This window comes from Oncorhynchus mykiss, chromosome 14 (assembly GCF_057628025.1).
Source record: "Oncorhynchus mykiss isolate SJ-2025 chromosome 14, ASM5762802v1, whole genome shotgun sequence".
NCBI classification, from domain to species: Eukaryota; Metazoa; Chordata; class Actinopteri; order Salmoniformes; family Salmonidae; genus Oncorhynchus; species Oncorhynchus mykiss.
This window is the reverse complement of record NC_143035.1, coordinates 4,648,362-4,666,087: the sequence shown is the minus strand read 5'-3', so window position 1 is coordinate 4,666,087 and position 17,726 is coordinate 4,648,362. Positions and strand designations below refer to the sequence as shown.

The window sequence follows — 17,726 nt, the reverse complement described above, 5'->3', positions numbered from 1 at the left end:
GGCCTTTTGTAAGCAGACAAGAGGCAAAAAGACACAAGTAGACCATTTAGAAACCTTCTGGCCAGGATAAGAGAGACACCAGACGCATTGCTGTTGAACCAGCTTTTCGTTACAGTAGGGTCGAGTTAGTCTACTAACGACTGTTTTTTTAATTAAATTAAATTCAATTAAATGGAAAACAAGCTATTGTTAAGGGACAATAACTTCAATGTTTCTAAAATAGTGTCACCAGATTATCTCATGTCTCATTCCGTGATGGGCATACGGCCTACAAGGAGGGTTTTTTACACACGTCCAAAATTATAACACGAGCTGGATAAAATAACATAGTCTAATAGCCTACATAGATCAAATGGGGATGTCCACTCACTGTTTTGCTGTTGCCAAACTTGATCTTTAAATAAAGCTTTGGTGATTAAGAATGATTTCAAAGTGGTCACACGAGCCGAACCCTTCATCTATCGTCTTGACTACTTGGCGAATGCATTGGACATGTTTCAAAGTTTCTTTTAAAATGACTGCATTTCTATTAGCAACTGTCTGGTGTATAACAATATAATACTGTAGTCATACTCAGATACAACTTTTCTTTAAAGGATTGACAATACTATTAAATTGCTGATGTTCGACAGTGAATAAATAATTGTTTATTGTAGAGCAACTTTTTTCATCTCAAATAATCTGTGCCTGGGGAACATTAATGAAAACAAACTACATAAGAGCCATTTGTTTGGGAGAATACATCACTGAGGCTAAGTTTATGTTGCCTTTCCTTTTTTTAACTAGGCAAGTCAGTTAAGAACAAATTGTTATTTTCAATGACGGCCTAGGAACAGTGGGTTAACTGCCTGTTCAGGAGCAGGACGATTGATTTTTTTTTTACCTTGTCAGCTCGGGGATTTGATCTTGCAACCTTTCGGTCACTAGTCCAACGCTCTAACCACTAGGCTACCTGGCACCCCATACCTGACGTCATCCATCCAATATAAGAGCAGGTGCTGTAGCAACAAAGACGATTAATAAAGGCAATGATGTGTATAATGAAAATCAGACAAGGCTCTCCTTAAAATGCTCCTATCCCCGTGGCAAAAGTATTTAGAACTAGTTTTAGTTCTCCCATTGGCACGTGTCTCTCGTTTAAGAATTTTACCAAATTACATTTTCATTTCAGATGGCGGACAAATCGATCTGCCGTATAACATGCGGAACGCTTTAACATTCCAGAGGAACCTATAAACTGGAGATTTGTTCAGTCAAGTCTAGCTCAGACAGAGAACAATCCCTCTCAAGAGGGGAGAGAGAGTCACCCAAGCTTATGCAGGGCCAGGCTCTGGGGAATACATGCGGAAGCACAAGTACTTGGTTCTCGAGTTTGTTTTCTATCTACTGGTTGTCTGAGGCAGATCACAGCACGACTTTCTGCGTATTTGTCCTGTTCGTTTCATCTCCTCCAGTCGGTCCAAGGAACTGATTACCACTGCGGTCTTCTCCTCTCTCACTTCTGGAAGTTATTGGGCCAGCAGACTAAAAGTTTAGGTTCCCAAATGTTTCTGTGGTATAAACAATCCCTAGTGAGTTTTTAACAGGGATTTTTGTTTCACTGACTAAATTCCGGAGTTCATTACACTGACGTATTCAAATCCACCCCAAGAGCACTTACCCCTCCATAGAGAAATCAATATCATAATCAGTTTTTTACATGTTTGTTGTCATTGATTTCCATTAGTCACACGTTGCAAAAATAAACACTCCTGTTTCTCTTGGACTAAACTCTAGGGGATAGATAAACAGTCTAGCCGCTACCAAATATGTCCACCATTCCAATCCCAAATGTTAAAAAAAACTAAACATTATTTTCCGGAGATCTGAAAAAAGTGTGGAGCAAGTTCTTAGAAAACAAAGTACCAAGAAAACAAAGCATTATTTTCCTCATCACACTCTATTCTGTGGCTACTATAATTCAAATGCCAACTGACACCTGCTCACTCAAGTTTCTATGATGGTTACAGTTTTTTACAATCACTTTGGTGCAATTTTCACAAGTATGTGGTACATTTTCACAACTCTCAGCACAAATATCTTAACAGATCCTAAAAATGGCTCATGTTTCAAAACTCCAAGCAATTAATTGACTGAGTACAACAAACAATTCACAAAGTCACTTGTTAACTGTACCAAATCTCTCTTTCAATTTCGATACCTATTCAATCTTTCCTGTGGTAGTCCTCATGAGAGCCAGTTTCATCATAGCGCTTGATGATTCTTGCGACTGCACTTGAAGAAACTTTCAAAGTTCTTGAAATGTTCCGGATTGACTGACCTTCATGTCTTAAAGTAATGATGGACTGTAATTTCTCTCTGCTTATTTTAGCTGTTCTTGCCATAATATGGACTTGGTCTTTTACCAAATAGGGCTATCTTCTGTATACCACCCCTACTTTGTCACAACAAAACAGATTGGCTCAAATGCATTAAAAAGGAAAGAAAATCCACAAATTAACTTTTAACAAGGCACAGCTGTTAACTGAAATGCATTCCAGGTGACTACCTCATGAAGCTGGTTGAGAGAATGCCAAGAGTGTGCAAAGCTGTCATCAAGGCAAAGGGCGACTACTTTGAAGAATCCCATCTGTTGGGGACTGTTGGGATTGGGATTTTAATGATGCCAGAACACTGGTGAAACAGAAATACAAGCGAGAGGATTGCAAGTGGAGATGTTTTAGTGAAGATATGTTACTGTGACCATAGACATAGTGAGGTGCGGTTCCAGCACCTTTGTGGTGGCACAAGTAGCATCACCCATGTGGGTGTTACACATGGACGTAACTACATATCAGGACACCTAGGTCCGGACCTTTTTCAAATTTGTATAATGTACAGTATATTGTACACAGTAAAGAAAATCAATTGCGGGTCAACATCTAAATATTGTTCCCAGCATTGATCAAAGCTCAGAATGCTTATATTTTTGATCTGACTGAATTCTATTTACATCTGCCTCTCTGCGAACGAGTGGAATCATTTACAGTGGTTTGTTATGTTATGTCCGCCTGCATCCCACGGATTTGCCTCCCATATTTCCCATTTTAGCAGCACATTCAGCACTCTGTCAAACAACTAATTCTCGTGGCACAAGCAGAGGGCGACGTGAAACGAACTACCCCAGCTCGCAGTCAGCTCTATAGGCAACTAGTCTAGAGATGCTGCCGCTCACAGCGTGTTTGTGAGATGCTGTACAAAAGGCAATTTTAAAACCATCCTGCAACTCCTGCCTTGTCTACAGACATCCCCCCCAAACAAACAAAAACTGACTCTCGGAGAATGAGCGCACAACTGGTAAATAGTCACTTATGTCAGTAAGGTCGACAGAGACTTAAATTGCTGTAACATTGAAGGGCTCTGGCTAGTGTGACTTAGCCAGCTAGAGGGATGAAGTAAGAAGCTAAAGTTAAACAGAGCCTACCTAAGCAGGAGCAAATATTACGCTACTAAAATCTCATAATATCTTTGCTTTACAGAGAGTAGGCTACTGAGACATACAGTGATGTGGCACTCAGTAGGGAGGCCGAGACAGGTTTCAATGCATGCAGGAGGAAGCAGAAGAGACAGAGAGAGAGTGTCGCATCGGTATGAATGAATAGGGAGACAGACGCAGGAATTCGGAATCGTTTTTTTTATTGTAACCAAATGACGGCGTGCCGTGTAAAGGCACGGGGACAACAAACGCTGAACAAAACACACGGGGTTGAAACCCAAACAAAAGAGTGAGGAGTACCTCAAATAAATAACACACGCACACAATGATTAACACAAGGGACGAGACCCGTAATCATCTACGCAAGGGCACGAAAGGGCACGAAAGCCCAAAACACACAGCACAGGTACTCACACACACAAACGGACATTGTAACAATAATCGACACCCAGTGGAAACCAAACGGCACGTACAGTATATACAAATACTAATCATTGGGAATAGGGGACAGGTGCGTGATGAAAGTTCCGGCGGGATCCGTGACAGAGAGTGAGGAAGCCAGCGGAGAGAGAGGTTAGTACAGTGGTTCCCAAACTTGGGATCACAGTCCCCATTTGTGATCCCCTGAGAAAATCTGTACTAATCTCATCTAACAAGTTAGGAACTTTAAAAAATAGGTTGTTTCAATATGAACATATCCACATGGCCTATCTTCCCTATAGGTCTACATTAAAATGCAATCAAAATGCAAACAATGCAGTTCTAAAAATGTCATCTGTTTTTTTTATTGCTGTTGCTACATGTCAGTGTGAATATGTTCTCATATTTCCTCCTTTTCAGAGGTATAACATAGCAATTGTATAGCTAATAGGCTATGTGTTTTTTGTCAATTGACTGAGGTGAATGAACCTACAGCAGCCAAGGTGATAATGGCTGGGGTTGTTTTTGCTTGTTTTTGCTGTTCACCAACAGCAAATAACCCTTCCGGACCTCACTAAAACTCAAACCGCAGCGACGGCCCTGGTGCTACACGGTGTTTGTTGAGAGGAGTGGCTAGCCAGCTAACCATCAACAAAGCCAAAGAAAGGAGGACGTGAGGGGATAGCGAGATGAGATTCAGAGGCTGCGGACCTGACTGTCTCTCTGACTCTGACTGACCAGCTCCCTCGGAGATCAGCAATGCTTCCTCCGCTCTCAAGACCATTTCATCTGTTTCTACTCCCATATATTATTCAGCTCCCATCCTAACTGACTTGCTGATTTCATTTGAAATAGTTTTTGTTCAAATTACTTGTATGTGCAGTATGCTGAAATTCAGCTTTTGGCTGCCCAGTACTTGTACTTTTTACTCCATACATTTTCTTTGACACCCAAAGGTACTCGCTACCTTTTAAATGCTTAACAGGACAGGAAAATGGTCAAATTCACGCACTTATCAACAGAACATCCCTGGTCATCCCTACTGCCTCTGATTTAGCGGACTCACTAAACACACATGCTTTGTTTGTAAATGATGTCTGAATGTTGAAGTGTGCCTCTGGATATCCGTAAATTTAAAAAATAAGAAAAGGTTGCCGTCTGGTTTGCTTAATATAAAGAATTTGAAATTATTTACACTTTTACTTTTTATACTTAAGTAGATTTGAGTAATTACATTTACTTTTGATACTTAAGTATATTTTAAACAAAACACTTTTAGACTTTTACTCAAGAAGAATTTTACTGGGTGACTTTTACTTTTACTTGAGTCATTTTCTATTAAGGGATCTTTACTTTAACTCAAGTATGACAATTGGGTACTTTTTCCACCACTGCTCACAACCTGCCATTGGATACAAATTATAAAAGAATTGTGCATAGTCAAAAACTGTATAGAAAATCATATTTAGCATCTATTATTCTTTCTATTCAACACTTAAAAAATACACTTTAAATGTGTATCTTTTACTGTTTGCTATTGGATTAAAAGGTAGTTAAAATGACTAAATGCAGAGCCTATCATTATCTGATGTATTGGGGCCTAAACAAAATGTGCTCATGGTACAATATTTAATAAACAAATATTATTTTGCATGAATGACTCAGAGGTGGAGGGTGTGTGAACCCCCAATGAATGTGCAATCAAAGTTTCTGAACATAAGTGTCACACCCTGATCTGTTTCACGTGTCTTTGTGCTTGTCCCCATCCCCCTCCAAGTGTTGCCCATCTTCCCCATTATCCCCACTGTATTTATACTTGTGTTCTCTGTTTGTCAGTTGCCAGTTCGTTTTGTTTGTCAAGCCTACCAGCGGTTTTCCCCTTGCTCCTTTCTGTTTCTAGTTCCTGTTTTCTAGTTTTGACCATTCTGCCCTGGCCCTGAGCCTGTTTTCCCACTATGGGTTGTGGGTAGTTGTTTTCTGATTTTCATTTCTTTCCTGCACTTTGTTATTTTGTATTTTCTCGTGTTCTGATTTAATAAAGTTAACATGGACACATACCACACTGCATTTTGGTCCGATCCATCCTACTCCTCCTCAGAAGAGGAGGAAAACCGTTACAACCGTTCTGTACCTTTTGGACTCTGATTTGGATTATACTGACCTCTGCCTGTCCTTGACCTTTCGTTTTGCCTGCCCCCTGTTCTAGTAATACACTTTTGTTACTTCGACACTGTCTGCAGCTTGGTCTTCCCTAAAATGTGATAATAAGATAAGGAGCATTAAAAGTGTTATCAGTTTAGAGTTTTGAAAATATACCACTTACATCTGAAAAATTTGCCAAAGTGATAGAAAAAACCTGGAATTGACACAATGATATTCATGTGTGACAAGCCTTACTTAGCGGTGTCATACAGGACAGGATATTGTATGTCGACAAGGGCCCGAATTCATTATTTTATTTCAGGAAAATTATTTGAGCCATAACTCATTTATAATTTGAAAGCTGTTTTCACAAGCTTTATGGACTGTATAAAATCTTTAGAAAAAACGTTTTGTTTTGTTTTTCAGTTCTCTTATAATCAATGTTCCAGTGACACAGTGGCGAGTGGCTCCAGAGTGGCGAGTGGCGCAGCGGTCTAAGGTACTGCGTCTCAGTGCTAGAGGCGTCACTACAGACAATGGTCCAATCCCGGGCTGTATCACAACCAGCCGTGATCGGGAGTCCCATAGGGCGGCGCACAATTGGCCCAGCGTCGTCTGGGTTAGGGGAGGGTTTGGCCGGGTTAGGCCGCCTTTGTAAATCATTTTTTTTTTCTTAACTGACTTGCCTAGTTAAATAAAGGTTTACAAAAAAAATCTATAAACACAGTCATTGCAGGCTCAATTCAGTAATTATAAGCAATATTAGGAACATAAAGTAAACGATTCACACCAGCACCTTGACCACGCAAAGCACTAGCTCTCTACTGAGGTCTGATCAATAGGAGAAATGGTGATAAACTGCAGAGACATGGAAATCTCTCATTGTTCTCTTGCTGTTCATTTTTCGCTTGCCGTTCATTTCTGGAGTCAGTGCACACTGTCTATAATTACCAACTGGGATGAAAAAAAGTTTTATATGCCACTTTCACGTTCCACTCTTTTCACCAATACCATTATTTAGGTTCTAGATACATTGTGGAAAGAATGGTCATTCAGAGAGTCATGACAATGCATTCTTATGACAAACTGTGTATGAGGACAGCAATCGCATACTGTACTTCCTCATTACATCCATGTACTAATTTCTACAAAGTGGACATGTGGAGTAGTAAGTCATCTACCTATCAAAAAATACATGTTATAAAGTTTGATTCTGTATGTTTCCACTGAGACCTGTAATTGAACAGAGAGGTATTCCCCTCTGTTTAACTGATGGGACGGTGTGAGTCTGTGCCGTGCTGGGCCGTGAGACAGATAGAGGGCTTCGGAGTATATTGGACTTCTGAGGGAAGGGCGTAAAGTGAACATAGGAATGGAAACTGTCCGAGAGTTTGTTTTCACATCTAACCTTTAGCTCTTGGGTTTGCTCAGCTCCACAGAGTTCTAATGCGATGTGAAAGTGGAGTCTATTGATCCTCCAACAAGGCCCTCTCCCATGCCATGCCATTCATCAGCACACATCCTCTATCTAGTATCTACCACACACCAAACCTGGCATTGTTGCGTAAGCTCAGCCAGGCAGGCAGCTCACATTGGAACAGAGATGAACACACTTCTAGTCGTCACAGCTAATCATCAGAACACACTTGCTTTGCCTTTCCTTAACTCCTGGCTCTCTGCTGTTTACACCTCTTATCTCTGTCTTGCTGGGAGAATCAGCGAATGGGAAATCACCACATATCATTTCTGACACCAGCTTCATCAGAGACCAAGGATTGGAACCAAAATATTTTTTGTTCTGAACAGAACCATCATTTTTTTATTTTTTCATAATAAACTTTTGAAAGACAAACACACACACTGTGCACTGTGCTGCCAGTACCTATGGACAGACAAGTTTAGAGCGCGAGATGCGGGTTGGGAGAGTGCGAGAAAGGGTGGAGGAGGAGGCTTGGAATGAAGTGCTAGGCATCTTGTTATGAAATGCATTATCTGAGTTAGGCCCACAGAATTTTGCCTACAGAGGAGCGGCTTCTATGGAGGAACTTTGAATGACTTTTAACGTTCGAGAGTTGGACCGGAGCTATTGTTAACTAGCTTGTGTGTGCAGAGCAGCACTAGAATTAAAAACACATCTCACCTTTTTGCAGTTAATAAATGTGAAATGGGATAGCTATACTATCCTTAGCTGGCACTGAACAAGTTCATCCATTCTTCTCTAATTAAAAAATTATCTCTAATTTCTGAATCATGCTTTTAATGTTGTCAGTAGGCTACAGTTAGTGGTGTAAAGTACTGAAGTAAAAATACTTAAGTCATTTTTGGGGGTATCTGTACTTTACTTTGTGGCCAAAATCTAAATTGCACCTAACCTGCAATATTACAGTATGGTCTTTCTCTTGCATTTCAAAGATGATGGGCAGAAAAAAAATGATGTTTATTTGTTTGTATTATCTTTTACCAGATCTAGTGTGTTATATTCTCCTACACTAATTTCAAATTTCCACAAATTTCACTTCCACAAAGTGTTTCCTTTAAAATGGTATCAATAATATGCATATCCTTGCTTCAGGTCCTGAGCTACAGTTAGATTCTAGGTAAAAATGTTTGTTTTTTAAAGGGTCGGATCATTAAGAGGTTATAATCAATACATAGATGACAAAATAAAGTCAAAGAAAACAAACAAAATTTACAATTGTGGGAGACCTTTAGTAATATCAAGGAAACCTGACTTTTTTCAATAAATTTGTCAAATTTCAGATGTAAGTTCGGAACCTTTGAAAGATAATACAAAGAAAAAAACAACAGTTTTTGTATTTTTTTTTTTGTATCATCATCTTTGAAATGCAAGAGAAAGGCCATAATGTATTATTCCAGCCCAGGTGCAGTTTAGATTTTGGCCAATAGATGACCGCAGTGTATGTGCAAAGTTTCAGACTGAACCAATTAAAATGTTGACTGCCCAATTTGTTTATTAATAACTTTTCATGCTCAAAACTGTGCACTCTCCTCAAACATCAGCATGGCATTCTTTCACTGTAATAGATAGTGTAAATTGGACAGTGCAGTTAGATTAACAAGAATTTAAGTTTTCTGCCAATATCAAATACAGTTGAAGTCGGAAGTTTACATACACCTTAGCCAACTACATTTAAACTCAGTTTTTCACAATTCGTGACATTTAATCCTAGTAAAAATGTCCTGTTTAAGGTCAGTTAGGATCATCACATTATTTTAGGTATGTGAAATGTCAGAATAATAGTAGAGAGAATAATTTATTTAAGCTTTTATTTATTTCATCACATTTCCAGTGGGTCAGAAGTTTACATACACTCAATTAGTATTTGGTAGCATTGCTTAACTTGGGTCTAACGTTTCGGGTAGCCTTCCACAAGCTTCCCACAATAAGTTGGGTGAATTTTGGCCCATTCCTCCTGACAGAGCTGGTGGAACTGAGTCAGGTTTGTAGGCCTCCTTGCTCGCACAAGCTTTTTCAGTTCTGTCCACAAATGTTCTATAGGATTGAGGTCAGGACTTTGTGATGGCCACTCCAATACCATGACGTTGTTGTCCTTAAGCCATTTTGCCACAACTTTGGAAGTATGCTTGGGGTCATTGTCCATTTGGAAGACCCATTTGTGACCAAGCTTTAACTTCCTGGCTGACGTCTTGAGATGTTGCTTCAATATATCCACATAATTTTCCTTCCACACGATGCCATCTATTTTGTGAGGTGCACCAGTCCCTCCTGCAGCGTAGCACCCCCACAACATTAACCGGCATGGCTGATTAATTAGGGCCGATTTCAAGTTTTCATAACAATCGGTAATCTGCATTTTTGGACACTGGTTATGGCCGATTACATTGCACTCGATGAGAAGACTGAGTGAGAGGCTGACCACCTGTTATGCGAGCACAGCAAGGAGCCAAGGTAAGTTGCTAGCTAGCATTAAACTTATCTTATAAAAAAACATCTATATTAACATAATCATAAGTTAACACATGGTTGATGATATTACTAGTTTAACTAGCTTGTCCTGCGTCGCATATAATCAATGCGGTGCCTGTTAATTTATCATCGAATCACAGCCTACTTTGCCAAATGGGTAATGATTTAACAAGCGCATTCGCGAAAATAACACTCTTGTCGCACCAATGTACCTATCATAAACATCAATGCCTTTCTTAAAATCAATACAGAAGTATATATATATATTTTTTATATTTAGTTCAAATAAATTAATGTTAACAAGGCAATATTAACTCGGGAAATTGTGTCACTTCTCTTGCGTTCTGTGCAAGCAGAGTCAGGGTAGAAGCAGCATTTTGGGCCGCCTGGCTTGTTGCGAACTGTGTGAAGACCATTTCTTCCTAACAAAGACCGTAATTAATTTGCCACTAATTTACATAATTATGACATAACATTGAAGGTTGTGCAATGTAACAGCAATATTTAGACTTAGGGATGCCACCTGAACAGTTCCGTATTTCACTGAAAGAATAAACATCTTGTTTTCGATATGATAGTTTACAGATTTGACCATTTGAATGACCTATGGCTCGTATTTCTGTGTGTTTATTATATTATAATTAAGTTGATGATTTGATATTTTATGGAGCAGTCTGACTGAGCGGTGGTAGGCAGCAGCAGACTCATAATCATTCATTCAAACAGCACTTTCCTGCGTTTGCCAGCAGCTCTTCGCAATGCTTGAAGCAGTGCACTGTTTATGACTTCAAGCCTATCAACTCCCGAGACTAGGCTGGCAATACTATAGTGCCTATAAGAACATCCAATAGTCAAAGGTATATGAAATACAAATGGTATAGAGAGAAATAGTCCTATAATTCCTATAATAACTACAACCTAACACTTCTTAACTGGGAATATTGAAGACTCATATGAACCACCAGCTTTCATATGTTCTCAGGTTCTGAGCAAAGAACTTAAACGTTAGCTTTTTTACATAGCACATATTGCACTTTTACTTTCTTCTCCAGCACTGTGTTTTTGCATTATTTAAACCAAATTTAACATGTTTCATTACTTATTTGAGACTAAATTGATTTTATTTATATATTATATTACAAAAATTTTTAGTTTGAAATATCCAATAAATGTCGTTCCACTTCATGATTGTGTCCCACTTGTTGTTGATTCTTCACAAAAAAATACAGTTTTATATCTTTATGTTTGAAGCCTGAAATGTGGCAAAAGGTCGCAAAGTTCAAGGGGGTCGAATACTTTCGCAAGGCACTGGAAGTTAAAATAAAAGTGTTAATTCAGTATTGTTGTAATTGTCATTATTACAAATATAAATATATATATATATATATATATATATATATATATATATATATATATATATATAAAAATCGGCCAATTAATCGGTATCAGATTTTTTGGTCCTCCAATAATCGGTATTGGTAATCGGTCGACCTCTAATATCTATGCCCTGATAAATGTTCTTGTTACTTACAACCTCATGCTAATCGCATTAGCCTATGATATAGATATAAATATCTATAAACTATATCTTGAGATATGTGACTCTTGTTTTCTCTCTTCAAGTTGACAAATACTGACTGTTTACTCTACATAGCATATCTGTGTTTTCTTAGCACATTGAAGATAGGAAGCCTATATTGAGTTCAGATATCCATCTCTTGGCTGACTCTGGAGAGGCGAAGGTTGAGAGCCATGCATCCTCCGAAACACAACCCAGCCAAGCCACACTGCTTCTTGACACACTGCTTAACCCAGAAGCCAGCCACACCAATGTGGCAGAGGAAACACCATACACCTGGCGACCATGTCAGCGTATATATTTTTCTTTCATGCACATATCATTTGGGGATTCCCTCCAGATATCATACGTAGTATGGCTGGATTTGGACTCATTAGATGTCCTGAGATAGGCCTATGTGGACATACTGTTTCTTCTATATGTTGACAAATACTGACAGTAGGCCTTCATAGTATATTTTCTCAGCGTATACTCTTGGCTGAGGTCCATAGCAGGATCGTGATATGCATTTTGATATGCTAAATAAGGATAATTGCTGATGCATATTTGAGTTTTGAGGACATGCCTAGTGGTTAGAGCGTTGGACTAGTAACCGGAAGGTTGCAAGTTCAAAACCCCGAGCTGACGAGGTACAAATCTGTCATTCTGCCCCTGAACAACCCACTGTTCCTAGGCCGTCATTGAAAATAAGAATTTGTTCTTAACTGATTTGCCTAGTTAAATAAAGGTAACATTTTTAAAAATATATAAAAAAATTGACAAATATTAAATGGGTAAAAGCTAACTTGTAATGTTAGCTTAGGTTACAAATAACGAAATTGCCTTCCCTCCAGGATTTTTATTTTAATCCCCTATCAAGCCTAAGGGTGACCGCTACCATTTTAAAATGTTGTTGTAGGTGTATTTTGTAATACTGGTTAATAATAAGCTAACTAGCTAGAAGGCTAACTAACTAGCAACTTAGCTAGCTACTGTTGACTAACCCCATTCCGTACAAATTTGTGCAACCGCGACATTCAAACGAGGCTGCAATGAAAACTAATGGGACTGTAGCGCCTGTGTTGACATCAAAATCTGGGGTGTGAACTACGTTTCTATTCTAGCGTTGATTGACATGGTAATGGCCCGATAGTATTGGAGAAAAGTTTTAAAAAACGGACCCCTCTGACACTGTACGTTAAATTGTGACGTGTCATGACATAACGTACAGCACACACAATTGCAACTCATTCTGTGTCGTACAGCCTCTCACCACCAGGTGTAGCGCTTCTCTCGCAGATTAAAAACAAGAAAGGGACAGGGTAAGTGGGGAATACCTAGTCAACGATACAACTGAATGTATGCATTTTTTTGCGTCATCACTGCAAGCCAACATGACTCTCAAAAGCCGCGACAGCTGCTGTTTACTTCTGAAGATAATTTTAGCGCCGCCCTAAAAAACAGATTCAAATTCGACACAAACCTTCAAATATTTATGTAATGACACATTATATCAACTCTTTATAGTATTCTATTTACATTTTAGAGGTGATCAATTGGACACAGCTTATCCCCCCTTTTCCCTATCACGCGGTACTGTAGGTTTTGCTTCCCCCCCACCCGTCATTTTTAAAAAGACAGAGTGCATCGCCTTCTTCAATCATGCAGAGACGGGCAGCATGAAGGTCATCATTGATTTTGCTGGAAAGGAGAGAAATTGTGCTTTACAATTGTATTCATATTAAAGTTGACCTGGAAGTATTATGTTTTTTGGGCACTAAAATATGGTAAATTATACGTTACAGCGCAATGTACAAAAGTTAATTAGCTAACTATAGCTAATTCCAGCCAGTAAGTTTTCTCATCATGAATGAAGCAGGTAGAGTTGTGCTATGGTTATGAGTAATGACAATATTTTCTTGCAATATCGATACAATTTTGATTCATGAGTTATGCATTGACAGTTTGGAGTGGATCACAGACCAACACTCTACCACCACGTTTAGTTTGGACTGTGAGGGACCACCACTGATGACCCAATCAGCACCCATCTCATCATCAATGATAACAAACAGGGCAGGCAAGGGTATTCATTTTCTGATAAATAAGTACAATATTTTTCTGCAAAGATTGGTCTACGTTTGTAGAAAACGTGTTGTGATTGGAGCTCTGGATTTGCTATGCTGCATTTTTAAAACAGAAATAACAGAGATCTGCTTTGGAAATAGCAACTTGGATTAAATATGACGATGTTTGCCTTTCCGTGCCTTGTATAGCCTATTACTGAATATGGTGCAAATGTGTGTTCATGCGAAGAAGCACAATGATTTTCAGCACCTGAACAGATAAAAATGATTTGTGTGCTGGACATTTCATGAGTCGGATTTAGCCCATTTTCGATCAGACGAGGATGAAACATTCAAATGATTATCTATGATTCACATATCATGTAAGAATATCTATTGAAATTATGCATTTTTCTGACAAATAGGGATACATAAATGATCAGGTAATGACTACAGATATGATACATTTCTGAAAATATGAATGAGTATAAAGTCTTACCATTTCCGGAGTTAGAATGTATTATTTTTGCGCAACCCAACCAAATTTACATAGAAATATAAATCTAAGAAGAGGTAGGTAGATCTGTTATGTGTGTGCTATTTCTATGCTTCTCGTTCTTAAGGTCCATTTTTGCATCTTTTACTTTTGGTTTTGTACACCAGCTTCAAACAGCTGAAAATACAATATATGCAATAAATACAATAAATGCATTCACAGCGATTTAGATGGTAGAAAGATTATTTACTCTATAATTGATTGTTTTCTCACATAAACTATAATTTTAGCAACCAGGAAATGGCAGAGCGATTTCTGCATAGTGCGCCTTTAAATGTTGAATACTTTTTCTTTCACTTTGAAAGTATGGAGTAGGTTGAGTAGATCGGAAGGTAAAAAAATCAAACATAATCCTTTTTTAGATGTCATTTTATGGCCGGAAAATGTGAAAACTGTGAAAGGGGTTTATAGACTTAGATTAAATATGCATCCAAATAGATAGTGTGACGTGGTGTGGTGTGGTGTGAACAAGTGACTTTGTGAATGTGTTTGTTGTACTCAGTCAATTGTTAGAATTTTGAAAACATGAGTCATTTTCATGATCTGTTGAGATTTCTGTGCTTAGAGTTGTGAAAATGTACCACATACATGTGACAATTGCACCAAAGTGATTGAAAAAAACTGTAAACCCATCTTTTTACTGCATTTCATTTTTTGATTCTACAAAATGTTTTGCTGTTTTCAAATGAAACCAAATACATTGCTCTTGTTAAAGCTTTTGGAACTGAGTTGTATGTTAAAAGAAGGTTTCATTATATTGTAATCAGGATTTTATTAGAGACAGGTGAGGTAAGGCACGGCTGGAGTACCTTTGATCAAGATGCATTGGTTAACCTTGATTGCTCCATCAAATAGCCTGTACGACTAGCTTACATAATGTGCCAGTGTAAATGTCAGATGTAACTTCAATGCAGTGTTCATATGCATAAATAAACAACCACACGCATACCAATTGGCCATTACATAGCACTGTAGGCAAAATGTGGACAAATGTGTGTAGTTATTTTGATATTAACTTTCATACTTTGAAACAATGTGAAATGTGACTATTCTAATTATTGATTTTAAGTAGGCTAGCTATGGGCATGCAGTGCTGTTGTAGTCTTTTTTTAATGTAGACCGTTTCCAATATTCATAGCATACATTTGGTCTGGGGTTGTAATAACTATGATACAAGTGATGGTCTAATGTAAGCAACAATCCATAATCCATTGATATTTTTTTGGAATGCATTATGACACATTATGACCAAGTATGACACATTATGTCAGTGCTGGAGGCCATCTCCAATATACAGTGGTTGGCACAACACGTGTATGAAAAACTGGGGCAACAGCACAGCATGATTCCCAAACAAAGTGGACTTACAACTACTTTTCATCATTAGTGTAAAAGTTAGGGACAACAGCACATATAGTGGCTGTCAGTGTCCTGTCCTCCCTCCTGCGATTAACTTCCATGATAATATATATAAGTGTCAATTATAAACACTTTATACAATACAAATATGACTAATTCCACATAAGGGCTCAATTACGATGTACAATAATAATCATTCAGCACACTTACCATTTCCTTGTGGAGACGCTGGGTCCCAAAACCATTTTACGACTCTATATGCCCCTTGAGAAAAATCACATTTTCGACTTGTTTCAAAACACAGTTACGAAGTGAACTGTTTTTTTTGTGAGTGCAATTTATGAGCTGTTCCCGGCGGACATTCACAAAGCGAAATCGTTTTCCATGTATGCTGAGCGCAGTCGGAAGTATGAGCGCAAATGTAAAAGGCTGGACGGAATCATACGCGTGGGTCACCACCGCGCGTTGTTCTGTGATTGAAGTGCTTGGAAAGCACACCCTCGGTATTCCCAGCAAATTGTACCTTCAAGTCCCTCCTCTTTCGCCTGGTGTCTATTTACTTGGTAAATAAGCTCCGTTTAAAATCGGTTGCAATTATCCTCTTTCATTGTCGCTTCAAAATGGTTGGATACATGTAGGCTTGGTGGCAAGTGAAATTCATTGTGAATTGAATTGCTTGAACAAATGGACTTGCAAGATAGAATCCACGAGTTTAAATTGCTCTGTTATGCAATTTTTTTCCTGATAATTCGTTATCTAGTATTTTGTTCTGTTAAAATATCTTACCAAATAGTCTACTACAAATCACTGTGATATGGACGGTTGGCAAAGAAACCCTTATGTAAAATTTGACAAGATGTATTCTCAAAATAGAAGAGCTCTGGGCAAAATATTATTAGGGGTTTGCAGCCAAGCTGTGAAACCTATTGTTATTCTTATATTATTATGGTCAAATAACTCCAGTTTAGATTGATCACTTTTTTTCTACTTTGGCACAAAGAAACCAGAGGCCATGAGTAAATTGGCCTATAGGTAGCGCTGTTATAAGCAGTCTCACTTAAACCCTCATATCCATCGCCCCGTTTGACCTAGTGTGTGTAGGTGCCTTTCCTCATGCTGAACAAAGTTATTTTAAGGGCCCATTAGGTCTGTCAGGATAGTATTTAGTACTTTATTAGGATCCCATTAGCTGTTTCTGAAGCAGCAGCTACTCTTCCTGGGATCCACACAAAACACAAAATATTACATAATACAGAACTTCAAAAGACAAGAACAGCTCAAGGACTGTACTACACAATTTATAGGAGGATGATAGAATTTCCTCAATCTTGGAAATTTTGGCAAACATTAAAAAACTGTATTCTCATGAACCGTAAGTACAAATAACACCAAAAAATGGATTGGTTAAGAGGGGATTGGTAAAGAGGGGATTGGTTAAGCTGAGTTATTGAGAAATCAGGAAATCAGATGTTGTGTCCATTTAAATATTTTTTTAAATCCACTAAACAATGGCTTATTAACTTTAAACTTTTTGTAATCATCAAAGACATTACCATGATGAACCATGTTAAGTTTGGCAATGATACCTTTAACAAAATAAGGAAATAATTAACAATTCACTTTTTTGACTACAGTTTACATACACTTAGGTTGGAGTCACTAAAACTCGTTTTTCAACCACAGATTTCTTGTTAACAAACTATAGTTTTGGCAAGTCGGTTAGGTCGTCTACGTTGTGCACAACACAAGTCATTTTTCCAACAATTGTTTACAGACAGATTATTTCACTTATAATTAATTGTATCACAATTCCAGTGGGTCAGAAGTTTACATACTCTAAGTTAATTGTGCCTTTAAACAGCTTGGAAAATTCCAGAAAATGATGTCATGTCTTTAGAAGCTTCTGATAGGCTAATTGACATAATTTGAGTCAATTGGAGGTGTACCTGTGGATGTATTTCAAGGCCTACCTTCAAACTCAGTGCCTCTTTGCTTGACATCATTGGAAAATCAAAAGAAATCAGCAAAGGACCTTGTGAAGATGCTGGAGGAAACAGGTACAAAATTATCTATATCCACAGTAGAACGAGTCCTATATCGACATAACCTGCTCAGCAAGGAAGAAGCCACTGCTCCAAAACCGCCATAAAAAAAGCCAGACTACGGTTTGCAACTGCACATGGGGACAAAGATTGTACTTT

General features: G+C 38.3%; 1 protein-coding gene across 2 annotated transcripts in view; it reads right to left on the bottom strand.

The window, feature by feature from the left end:
* The window catches only part of LOC110488581 (5-hydroxytryptamine receptor 4), a 105,865-nt gene extending 89,655 nt beyond the window's left edge, over nucleotides 1–16,210 (bottom strand). Inside the window, exon 1 of one of the 2 annotated variants that reach the window (XM_021560849.3) lies at nucleotides 15,736–16,210. The gene's annotated coding sequence lies outside the window, so the exon portion shown is untranslated. The remainder of the gene's footprint in view (nucleotides 1–15,735) is intronic. The other variant, XM_090198180.1, reaches the window with a different exon arrangement.
* Between the last annotated feature and the right edge of the window lie 1,516 nt (nucleotides 16,211–17,726).